At 44.2% G+C, this 12,212-nt stretch overlaps 1 non-coding gene across 1 annotated transcript; it reads right to left on the bottom strand.

Annotated features, from left to right (window-relative positions):
* Positions 1 to 8,961: 8,961 nt before the first annotated feature.
* trnag-ucc lies at positions 8,962 to 9,033 on the bottom strand. The gene has a single exon. It is a non-coding gene; the product is annotated as a tRNA-Gly (tRNA).
* Positions 9,034 to 12,212: the final 3,179 nt, after the last annotated feature.

The following is a 12,212-nucleotide window of genomic DNA, read 5'->3' as shown; positions in this document are numbered from 1 at the left end:
GATTCAGAGCAGTAGTTCGACAAAACACCAAGGTAATAATAATAATATTTATTATTGTTACAAGTAGGCTTACATTAACACTGCAATGAAGTTACTGTGAAAATCCTGTAAAATATATTACCTGAGCAAAAGCGAGACAGACAATATTGAGAAAGGAACTGGCCCAGTCATAATGTGTTTTACATTACAAATACATCAATAAAAAAACGTGTTTCTTATTTTGCTATTCACAAAACTCCTGCAATTTGTTCAGTTGGTGAGATGGTGAGTTGTGATTCAGAATTGGAGTGTGTTCCCCCCCCCCCCCCCCCCCCCATATTGGCTATGGTAGTTCATGGAGGGCTGTCTCCAATTTGACTTTATGGACTATGGCTAATTACCTATATTACCTGAGCACAGTATCCCTGTTTGTTCATTCCCAAAGTTATTCAAAGAAAACAAGATGATTCATCAAAGAAACCTGGGCCTTGAAATGATGCACTGAGATGACTAGTGTACAGGAGCTGAATGTGTTTAGGTTCACTTTGTTAATTTCTGTGGAAGCAGTAAACGTTTTAAAATACTAGTGAATGTGACAAACTTGACACAGCATCATTTTAAGGCAGTTGAATGAAGAAATGTAAAATAAATAGAATACTAAATTTGATAGATATGGCAGATCAGCATATTTATCACTACTTAGCAACTCAAGAAATTGAATTTGAGGGTGTGATAGCCAACCACAAATTTTCTATTATTTATTTCACTTGCCATGGTTCATGTTACTAATAATAATGTTATCTTTTCAACTGTAACAAACATTTTAGGAGCAGTTCAGTATTTTTTAATTTTGCTTTACCTTAAGGAGTGTGGTGACTAGGGGATTTTCACAGTATTCTCATTGCAGTGTTAATGTAAGCCTACTGTGACAATTATTATTATCAAGAAGATCTGAGTGATTCAAAGTGATCACATTTTGTGATCGTGTGCCATGTTTGCAAAATTATGGTTTTAATTTCTAATGGCATTTCTGCACCTGACTATTAAGACAATTGTATAAAAGAACATTACAGAAAAAATAGAAAAGCTACTAAAAAGAAGAAAAGGTTAAAAGAAAAGCTGTTAAAACACATCTCAAGCAACATAACAGAGTAAAATTAAAACACATGAAATATAATGGAAAAATAAAGGACACCATAACCAGCATAATATAAAAAAAACTCAAAACATTATATTAATTTATAACATCATTAAAATGAGCTTTCTTTCACAATAGTATTAAATACAAGTCTGGAAATTACACTGAATAATTCATCGATCTGCCATTTTAAAATTCAACTAATGAACAGAGTGATCTGATATAATCACATTATTCATTCCTATCATTGAAGACAATTTTCAGGCAATATTGTTTTGGCTTTTATTTCATTTCAGTCTAAATTCAGAAAAAGGAAATATTTTGAGAATAGTTTCAATTGCCCATTATTTGGTTACTAATTATGAGAGTATATGGCTACTCCCATCATAGAGATGAAGTAGTGCAAATGGTTAAGTAGCAGACTTAGAGGCCTGCATTCTCACAACAGGGTTGGGAGCACAGAGTTGGGATAATCTGTGGCTCTGCAAATTCGTCCAGGGAAAAAGTGCCCTGTGTAATGGTCCTTCTTATCTATTCCATGTTTATTCCCTTATTCCCCGTTTATTTTATTTTTGCCGCTACGTTTTTGATCCACGGATGATTTATGGACATGTGACTTTAAGATAGCTCTTTCTTTAATTCCAGCAGAAAGAAGCAGTGGCCTTTGCCTCTAATTCAAACAGAAGAATCCGCACAGTTGTGCTGATTTAGACTGGCGATTGCAGACTGGCCAGCATCAGTGATGGTTCAGTTTGATTTATTTGGCCAGTGCCCAATAAATTGGCTGTGCACTGCCCAGTAAACAGGTGGTGATTGGCTCTGATCCCACTGGAATGTTTTCAGAGTCACGAGGTTCCAGTTTGGTTTCATTTCAGGCAGCCTGGATGAAGAGATCTACCTAGCTCACTCCAAAAAGATCATATGTATCCTCTCCAGAAGGCCACCATGGGGCCTGACTCTCTCTCCTGCAAGTCCAGGTGCCATTCTCTTCAGACTGCAGAAGCCTGAAGTCAAACCATGAGCTGAAAGCAAGGTTTGATGTGAAAAAATGTGTCCCTCCAAAAGATATAGGCGTGAAAGCGAATCATGAGCTGATGGTCCAGTTTCATGCGAAATGAGGGGCGGAATTCTCCGACATCCCGCAGGGTCGGAGAATTGCCTGGGGCTGGCATGAATCCCGCCCCCGCTGTGGCCAGAATTCTCCGTCACCCGGGAATCAGCGGGGTTGGGACTCGCGCACCACCGGTCGGCGGGCCCCCCGCGGTGATTCTCCGGCCCGCGATGGACCGAAGTCCCGCTGCTGTCAGGCCTCTCCTGCCGATGTGGTTTAAACCACCTCTGTGCCAGCAGGAGCAGGCGGCGAGAGCGGGCCCTGGGATCCTGGGGGGGGGGGGGGGGGGGGGGGGCGGGGCGATCGGACCCTGGGGGTGCCTCCAAGGTGGCCTGGCCCACGATCAGGGTCCACCGATCGGCGGGCGGGCCTGTGCCGTGGGGGCACTCTTTTTCTTCTGCTGCCACACGGCCTCCACCATGGCGGAGGTGGAACAGACGCCCTCCACCGCGCAGGTGCCGGTGGTGACGTCAGTGGCCGCTGATGCTCCGGCGCATGCGGGACTCGCGCCAACCGGTGAAGGCCTTTCGGCCAGCCCCGACACCCCTGGTGTGGCGCCAAAGGCCGTTGACGCCAGTCGGCGGAGCGGGAGCCACTGCGGTGTGGGCCTAGCCCCTAAAAGTGCAGAGAATTCGCACCTTAGGTGAGGCCCGACGCCGGAGTGGTTGGCGCTACTCAGCTATGCCGGGATCCACCGCCCCGCCGGGTAGGGGAGAATTCCGCCCAAGGGTTCTCTCCAGAAGGCCTGCTGCCTGTGGGTACCGTATTTTCTAAGCTGCGGGACCCTGAATGAATAACTCCACAAGGAAGACCATTTCCAGATGTAAACCAGAGACTTTAATCAGCAAGCATGGTGTGAAGAAAGTGTACTTTATGGTGAAACAGTTGAGGGACAGTGGAGAACCTTCTAAGCAATTTTTCCAGTGCTCAGCAAAGGTTTATACCAACAAAAAGGAAGGATGGTAGAAAGAGGGAAAATCGACCGTAGATATCTAAGGAAATAAGGGAGAGTATTAAATTGAAGGAAAAGGCATACGAAATGGCAAAGATTAATGAGAGCTAGAGGACTGGGAAATCTTTAGGGGGCAACAAAAGGCTACTAAAAAAGCTATAAAGAAGAGTAAGATAGATTATGAGAGTGAACTTGCTCAGAATATAAAAACAGATGGTAAAAGTTTCTACAAATATATAAAACAAAAAAGAGTGGCTATGGTAAATATTGGTCCTTCAGAGGATGAGAAGGGCAATTTAATAATGGGAGATGAGGAAATGGCTGAGGAACTGAACAGGTTTTTTGGATCAGTCTTCACAGTGGAAGACACAAATAACATGCTAGTGACTGATTGAGATGAGGCTATGACAGGTGAGGACCATGAGATGATTGTTTTAACTAAGGAGGTAGTGATGGGCAAGCTAATGTGGCTAAAGGTAGACAAGTCTCCTGGCCCTGATGGAATGCATCCCAGAGTGCTAAAAGAGATGGTTAGGGAAATTGCAGATGCATTAGTGATAATCTACCAAAATTCACTAGACTCTGGGGTGGTCCCGGCAGATTGGAAATGAGCAAATGTGACACCACTGTTTAAGAAAGGAGGTAGGCAGAAAGCGGGTAATTATAGACCAGTGAGCTTAACTTCGGTAGTAGGGAAGATGCTGGAATCTATCATCAAGGAAGAAATAGCGAGGCATCTGGATGGAAATTGGACAGACACAGCATGGGTTCATAAAAGGCAGATCGTGCCTAACTAACTTAGTGGAATTTTGTGAGGACATTACCAGTGCGGTAGATAACGGGGAGCCAATGGATGTGGTATATCTGGATTTCCAGAAAGCCTTTGACAAGGTGCCACACAAAAGTTTGCTGCAAAAGATAAAGATGCATGGCGTTAAGCATAAAGTAGTAATAGCATGGATAGATGATTGGTTAATTAATAGAGAGCAAAGAGTGGGGATTAATGGGTGTTTCTCTGGTTGGCAATCAGTAGCTAGCCTAGTGGTGTCCCTCAGGGATCAGTGTTGGGCCCACAATTGTCCACAAATTACATAGATGATTTGGAGTTGGGGACCAAGTGCAATGTGTCCAAGTTTGCAGACGACACTAAGATGAGTGGTAAAGCAAAAAGTGCAGAGGATACCGGAAGTCTGCAGAGGGATTTGGATAGGTTAAGTGAATGGGCTAGGGTCTGGCAGATGGAATACAATGTTGACAAATGTGAGGTTATCCATTCTGGTAGGAATAACAGCAAAAGGGATTATTATTTAAATGATAAAATATTAATACATGCTGCTGTGCAGAGGGACCTGGGTGTGCTAGTGCATGAGTCGCAAAAAGTTGGTTTACAGGTGATTAAGAAGGCAAATGGAGTTTTGTCCTTCATTGCTGGAGGGATAGAGTTTAAGATGAGGGAGGTCATGTTACTATTGTATAAGGTGTTAGTGAGGCCACACCTGGAATATTGTGTTCAGTTTTGGTCTCTTTACCTGAGAAAGGACATACTGGCACTGGAGGGTGTGCAGAGGAGATTCACGAGGTTAATCCCAGAGCTGAAGGGGTTGGATTACGAGGTAAGGTTGAGTAGACTGGGACTGTACTCATTGGAATTTAGAAGGATGCCGGGGGGGGTTCTTATAGAAACATATAAAATAATGAAGGAATAGATAAGATAGATGCGGGCAGGTTATTTCCACTGGCGGGTGAAAGAAGAACTAAAGAAAAAAAAAAAGAACTTGGGGGTATAGCCTCAAAATAAGGGGAGGTATATTTAGGAGGAACTTCTTCACCCAAAGAGTTGTGAATCTATGGAATTCCTTGCCCAGTGAAGCAGTTGAGGTTCCTTCATTAAATGTTTTTAAGATAAAGATAGATAGTTTTTTGAAGAATAAAGGATTATGGTGTTTGGGTGGGAAAGTGGAGCTGAGTCCAGAAAAGATTAGCCATGATCTCATTGAGTGGCGGAGCAGGTTCGAGGGGCCAGGTTGCCTACTCCTGCTCCTATGTATTAAAGAACTACCATCTGAAGCAGAGACTCTTATCTTCTGACCTTCATCCTTGTTATTTTTCACCCTTTTTCTTGTCCCCCTCTGTGTTCGTCTGTCTTGCATGTGTGGGTAAAGGGTGGGGCAGTTAAAGTGAGAGTCAGGGGTTAGGTGATAGTTAATCAGTTGTATTTACTACATTTTCCCATCATAGTTCTTGTTATAAATAAGCAGTAATTATGTCCAAACTCACAAACCTGGTGACTGTAATTAATGAGCAGCCAAGGGCCAAATAATTTGGGTATTTTTATAAGACTGTTGGTTAATTCATTTGTGTTGTGACTCCGGGGCATGTGGGCTGGAATTGAGTGGACATTTTCCCAGGGTGACATAACATCTGGATGTTTGGATTTTTGGTTCTGATTGGGCAGGTGAATATGAGAGTTATGGTGGTTGATTCCAGAAGGTTTGGAGGCTTCAGGGTGGGATGAAAATATTTTAAAAGTTCAATAAAATAGAAAACAGCCCTCCAGCCTTTGCCCCTTACATTTGTCTTTTCTTGCCACCCATGCAGACCCATGTCACCTCATGACCTCCATCCATCACAGCTTTTCATACATTCCATGCCATCCTATTCCCTCCACCAACTTCCAAAGTCCTTTATAATCCCATGCCAATTTAGTGCCAAACTCATACCGACCCATCCCCCCACCCACCAACCTTTGCCCTTACACCTATCATGCCAACTCACGTAATATGCACCATGGGCTGACCTCAGAAGCCTTTCTGAGATTAAATAAATATCTTAAATGTCTATTGATTAATTTATTATTTCAAAAGAACATTCTTATTGATGAATTTATTAAATGCAACTTCCTTTAGTTCCTTATAAAAACAAGCATTTTTATTCATAATCCCCCTTCAAAAAATGTATAACTACTTGGAGCTGTAAACCAAATGGTGAACTGACAGGCACCCCACTATAATAATGACAGGTTGTAAAATCAGCCGTGCTGCACTCTCATATTTATGTATGATTTGTTTTGTTTTTAAAAGCACTGCAGACATTTTTTTCTAATATTTAAAGGCAGGAGTTTTCAAGTTTTCAATCCTTGACAGCTCTAATAAGGCAGTTGATACAGGTTTTACACACATTCATGTCTACTTTTAACAATCTCAACTGGCACCTGACCTTTCCAAAAGGGCACTTCATCTCTCCATAAAGTGTCCTGGGACCATATTCAAAAGGGACCTCTCTTAAGTGCTGCGGCCGCTTTAAACCTTCTCCCCCCAGGACAAGTCTTTTTTTGAACATCCCACAAGCCAAAACCATCTCCAACTGAGGCAGTTGTATTTTAAGATATGCGGTTGCCACCTTGGATGTGCAACTAAGAACCCGGTCTAATACCCCCCCCCCCCCCCCCCCCCCCACCCCTGAAAAAATGCTGGGGCCAGTTTTCTGGGGCACGATTTCTGGGTTTGTGCCCCCACCACCATTTCCACCACGACGGAGAACCTCTATGCCTGCATGGAAATTCAGACCAGTGTCTCTCGGTTTTGGTTTTGGATCTCAGCAGGGCTCATTCAACTGTTTATCTTTTTCATTGAATAGAATAAAAACCATTTCTTAAGTTGTGGGGAGAAAACAGGAGCCTGCAGGAAAGCTGTAGTTGCCACACAATGGGCGGGATTCTCCGGGAATCGGCGGGGTGGGCAGAAACGGCGCAGTGGAGCGGCGGGAACCACTCAGGCGTCGGGCTGCCCCAAAGGTGCGGAATCCTCGGCACCTTCAGGGGCTAGGCCGGCACCGGAGTGGTTTGCGCCGCGCGGCCGGCGTGGAAGGCGGCGCCGCGCGAGCTGGGGCCAAAGGGACTCGGCTGGCCGGCGCGGGTCCGCGGCTGCTGACGTCATCCCCACGCATGCGCAGGGGCGTCACCTTCGCGCCGGCTATCACGGAGGCTTACACGACCAACTCCAATTTACACCAGCGGGACCCGCATAGAATGAGTGGGATTTCGGCCCATTGCGGACCGGAGAATCGCCGGAGGGGTGCCCGCCGACCGGCGCGATTCCCGCCCCCACCAAATCTCCGGCGCCGGAGAATTCATCAGCCGGTGGGGGCAGGATAACATTACCAAGTGGTGACTAGCTGTTTGGCAATGGAAGGAGAACAGTACAGCTCCAAAGGGATAGTTCAGTACCAGTGCTCACCTGTGGAAACTATCTTTCCATTCCCACTAATCAGTTGGGAGCACACTATTTCAGAAGCGTAATTAGATTCCACACTGCCACAGTCTTTACTGTGGCTGCTTAAAAACACAAATTTTCTAACTGGTTATTCAACAATGATTCTGTGAAAGACAACAGTAAATTCTGAACCCTCGAAAAGCAAAAGAAAATTACAAGTTATTGGAGCTCTGGGAAACTATCAACAGTGGGAAACAGGAAAGCATTTACCTGTGTCTTGCATATCCATCAAGCGATTAAACCAGAGTACAGACTATAATTGAAGGAAAAAAAAATCACATAATTTGTTTGTGTAAACAATTTTGATGGGGTGATTGGCTTAAAATTCCAAGATGCCACTGAGGCAAAAATGTACTTAAGAGTGGAACTTCCACTAATACTCACATGACAATCATCCACCTTCTCAATTAACTGGCTGAATATGAACAGTGTAAAAGTTTACCTGCAATTTAAAACAACATTGATTCTAAAATTCTGATGAGGTATATAACAAAGTTGCTGCGTGTTTTTCCTTATGATATTTCTCATTTTGCTAATTCAGTGGAGATGTCCCTTGCTTAAAATAAGTAGATGAATATCTCTGCCTAAGTAATGAAGGAATCTCAAACAAGCTTGTGCACATCCACATCCCTTGAATAATTTGCTATTTCATTTTTAGAACTTTTTGTATCACCTTTATCCTAATCCTGTGTTTTTAAGCATTAAGCGACACTCTGCGGGTTCTCCATTATCAAACAAGCTTCCTTAATCCATCACAGGAGCTTCTTCCATCATGAGTGAATTCTGGAGGTAACACAAAGTAACGAATAAAACCGAAAAATAACTCTCAGCCTGACTGGTCAATCTTGCACAGGTTCTCACCTAATGTGACCTGCAGTTCTCTGCTCTACATTCCGGCCCAGAAGGTTTTCGATGTCTTTCCTGAGTCTTAATATTTTATCTGCTGTTTGGAAAAAAAATCATATGAAGCAACTGTTACAATATGAAAAATCTAAAATGCAAGTTTGGTGACAGGAATACAGATAAGTTTTAAAAAATAAATTTAGAGTACCCAATTATTTTTTCCAATTAAGGGGCAATTTAGCATAGCCAATCCACCTATCCTACACATCAGTGGCAGCAATGCTAACCATTGTGCCACCGTGCTGCCTGGGATACAGATAAGTTGACAGGTAACGATTAGTAATCTTCTTTTTTTATTTCTGTAACTTCCAGACCAGTGCTGTTTCATTATTGGTGCAATTTGTACACACTGAGAATACCTTCACTTTAAAAAAATTTTAGATTACCCAATTATTTTTTCCAATTAAGGGGCAATTTAGCGTGGCCAATCCACCTACTCTGCCCATTTTTGGGTTGTGGGGGCGAAACCCACGCAGACATGGGGAGAATGTGCAAACTCCACACAGACAGTGACCCAGAGCCGGGATCGAACCTGGGACCTCAGTGCCGTGAGGCAGCTGTGCTAACCACTAGGCCACCGTGCTGCCCTAAATTTCTCATTTGTTATTGCGATGGCCGGGAATCGAACCCGGGTCAACTGCTTGGAAGGCAGCTATGCTCACCACTATACCACCATCGCTCACCGAGAATACCTTCATGATGATGAAATTAATCTACTCAAAATATTCATCGATGAGAATCATTTGTTGGGTAATAGAATATTGTCCTAAACTGATGGGACCAAAATATTGACGGTAAAATGATCACCTCCGCGCCCCTCCCCCCACCGACAGATGGAAATAAATTGAAGGAGTTTAAATGTGCAAATGTATGAAATCTCACTCCAACCTGCCATAAGTGCGCCGATCGCGATTTTAAACGCTCCTCACCCCCAATGTTTTCACCTCCCCCCAATGTTTTAACTCCCTCCCCAATGCTTCCATCCCCCAATGTTTCCCCCTCAATGTTTCCACCCCCCCATGATTTCACCCCCAATGTGTTCATCCCCCATGTTTCCACCCCCTATGTTTTCGCCCCCAAAGTGTTCACCCCCCATGTTTCCACAACCCCATGATTTCACCCCTAATGTGTTCGCCCTCCATGTTTTCACCCCCCAATATTTTTACCCCTCCCCAATGTTTTTACCCCCCCTTTGTTTTCACTCCACCTCAATGTTTACCCCTCCACAATGTTTTCATGGTACACTGTAGTCCCTGGCTGCGAGTTTCGGTCACTAACATCCCGCCTGCCAACCAGATAGCCTGTCTATCTGGTCAGTTGCTGAATACAATGGGGTGCCCATGATTATGAGGTGCTGCCTTTGAAGTTGTCAGCTTCTCCACATCCCAGGTTCCCGCCCTTTCCTGTGCAAGTACTCTTCCCCACTCCCTTGTCCACCTCCTCACTAACACGCCTCATACTCCACAGCCTTCTTCATCCACACTGTAATCAAGCAGATGCGTTTTTGTTGCAACAGTAACTGGGGGCAGGGTTATGGGATGATCTGAAATATTAAAAGTTCAATCCTAAAAGGAGCTTCCAAAGTAATCAAAAGCGGTAATGAACAATTGCAATGTCGGCAAAGTAGCACAATTAGAATTGCAGTAATATTTTCTTCACACTATGTGAAGAAAATATATCTTTTAAAAGTCTAAATTCTGTGAAAAGATCAATAGGAAAGTTACAGAGTTCACGGGACTGCTGACATCCCTTGCGGATTAACTCCCGGAGTGCCTGGGATGAATGAAATGCAATGGGATTCTTTCAGGTGTAAAGTTACAGACTGAATTTCCCCTCATGCTGACCACACACAGTTCACAATATTTAGTGGAGAACTCGGTTTGTGGTCTAAATATTGAAAAGTACAGTCCGGGGCTGAACTTTTTGTAATTATTAAACAAAGGATTGCCAATTCAGGGAGCAAAAAAAAACCCTGTGAAAACTACTTGTTAATCGATAAACAAAATGGTTAAAAAGAAACAATGGGACGTCACATGGAAACCGATACATGCCATATTGTTAATATTTTGGTCTGGTTTTGATACACCATTTCGGATTATAAACTGAAAGGGATCCAGCCTTTTAAGTTTAAGAAATACAAGACCATAAAAATTCAAAACAAACAGTATCATCAAACTAAGGTGCATTACTTTTCTTTATCTTCAGTGAATCACATGCACACTGTATCAAATGGGTTCTCAATGACCTTTACTGTGATTTAATATACAGGCACTATCCTATGCTCAGCTAATAAATCTCACTGCAGCGTGATAAGCCTACTAAATCTGCACTACATTGAAGTTCAAAATGGCTGAGAAAGTATCTACTAAAATAATGAATTTTTAGATCTAATAGAACTGCTATGCATTTCAGAATCTTCTGGAAGGCCTGGAGGATGTCCAGTCTGCAGTCTGTCTGAGACTGTGGCTAACCACAGAATAGATTCTTTAGGCAATATATACAATAACCACAACCCTAGCGGTCCAACTTGTGCAGACAGTAGCAAATTTACATAACCCAGTTTGCAATGTATAGCTCAACTGTGAAGCTAAACTTTGACTTGGGGAAAAAGCAAAAAGCTACAGGGTGGAATTCTCCATTGCTCGACACTGAAATGGGGAACTGCGATCGGGCGGAGAATAGCTCCCGATGCCAAAACTGCGGCAGGCGTTGCTTTGACGCTGAATCGCGATGCTCCGCCCCCTCCAAAACGGCGTCATCGCAAAGCACGTCGTGCACAGTTGCAACCTCATTCACATCTCATTAGCGGGCCCACCCGTGATGCTCCGCCTCCGATGGGCCGAGTTCCCGATGGCGTGGTCCCCGTATGCTTTCAACAGTCGTAAATTTGACGTGGTGGCTGCGGGGAGAGAGTGAGAGTGCACACGGATAGTGTCCAGCACCGCCATACTTCGCTGGCCTTCATGCCGCTGGCTGGGGGGCTGTGGGCTCAGGATGGACAGGGATGCAGTCCAGCAGAACCAGGGCCATCTTTGTGGACGCAGTCGGTGTGTGTGTGGGGGGTGTATAGTCTACGCCTGGCTCCAGCAAGGCAGCCCTGCGCATGTCCATCACTGACCCAGCGATTCCCCAGCCATTTTTTGCGTGTTCTGCGGGCGTTCCATGCAGTGCCAGTGCTAGACCCTCACCAGTAGCGTAATTGGTGCGGGTGTGGTGCCAATTTTTCCAACGTGGAACTCCACGGATCCTATGTTGCCGTTGGCACTTAGGCTCAGGAACGAAAAATCCAGCCCATAGTGTTTCAAAGTGCATGCATGAATTCTGAGATGCTGGCACTGAAAGAGTAAATAATTTGGTCTGTTGCATGCAGCATTACTGTAGTGTACAGTGCTCTGAAAACAAGATGGTTAAAATATTATAAATCATCATTGAGCTGTTTGTGTATTCATTTTGGATAATTATACAGCCCCAGGTCCCAGGTTCAATTCCCTGTTGGGTCACTGTCTGTGCGGAGTCTGCACGTTCTCCCCGTGTCTGCGTGGGTTTCCTCCGGGTGCTCCGGTTTCCTCCCACAGTCCAATGACATGCAGGTTAGGTGGATTGGCCATCATAAATTGCCCTTAGTGACCAAAAGGGGTTAGGAGGGGTTATTGGGTTATGGGGATAGGGTGAAAGTGAGGGTTTAAGTGGGTCAGTGCAGACTCGATGGGCTGAATGGCCTCCTTCTGCACTGTATGTCCTATGTTCTAAAGTCCAACATGTTTGTTTCGAATCACTAGCTTTCGGAGTGCAGTGATTCACCTGATGAAGGAGCTGTGCTTCGAAAGCTAGTGATTCAAAGAAAACCTGTTGGACTTT

The sequence above is a fragment of the Scyliorhinus canicula genome, chromosome 3, assembly GCF_902713615.1.
Source record: "Scyliorhinus canicula chromosome 3, sScyCan1.1, whole genome shotgun sequence".
Lineage (NCBI taxonomy): Eukaryota > Metazoa > Chordata > Chondrichthyes > Carcharhiniformes > Scyliorhinidae > Scyliorhinus > Scyliorhinus canicula.
This window is presented reverse-complemented; position numbering and strand designations above follow the sequence as displayed.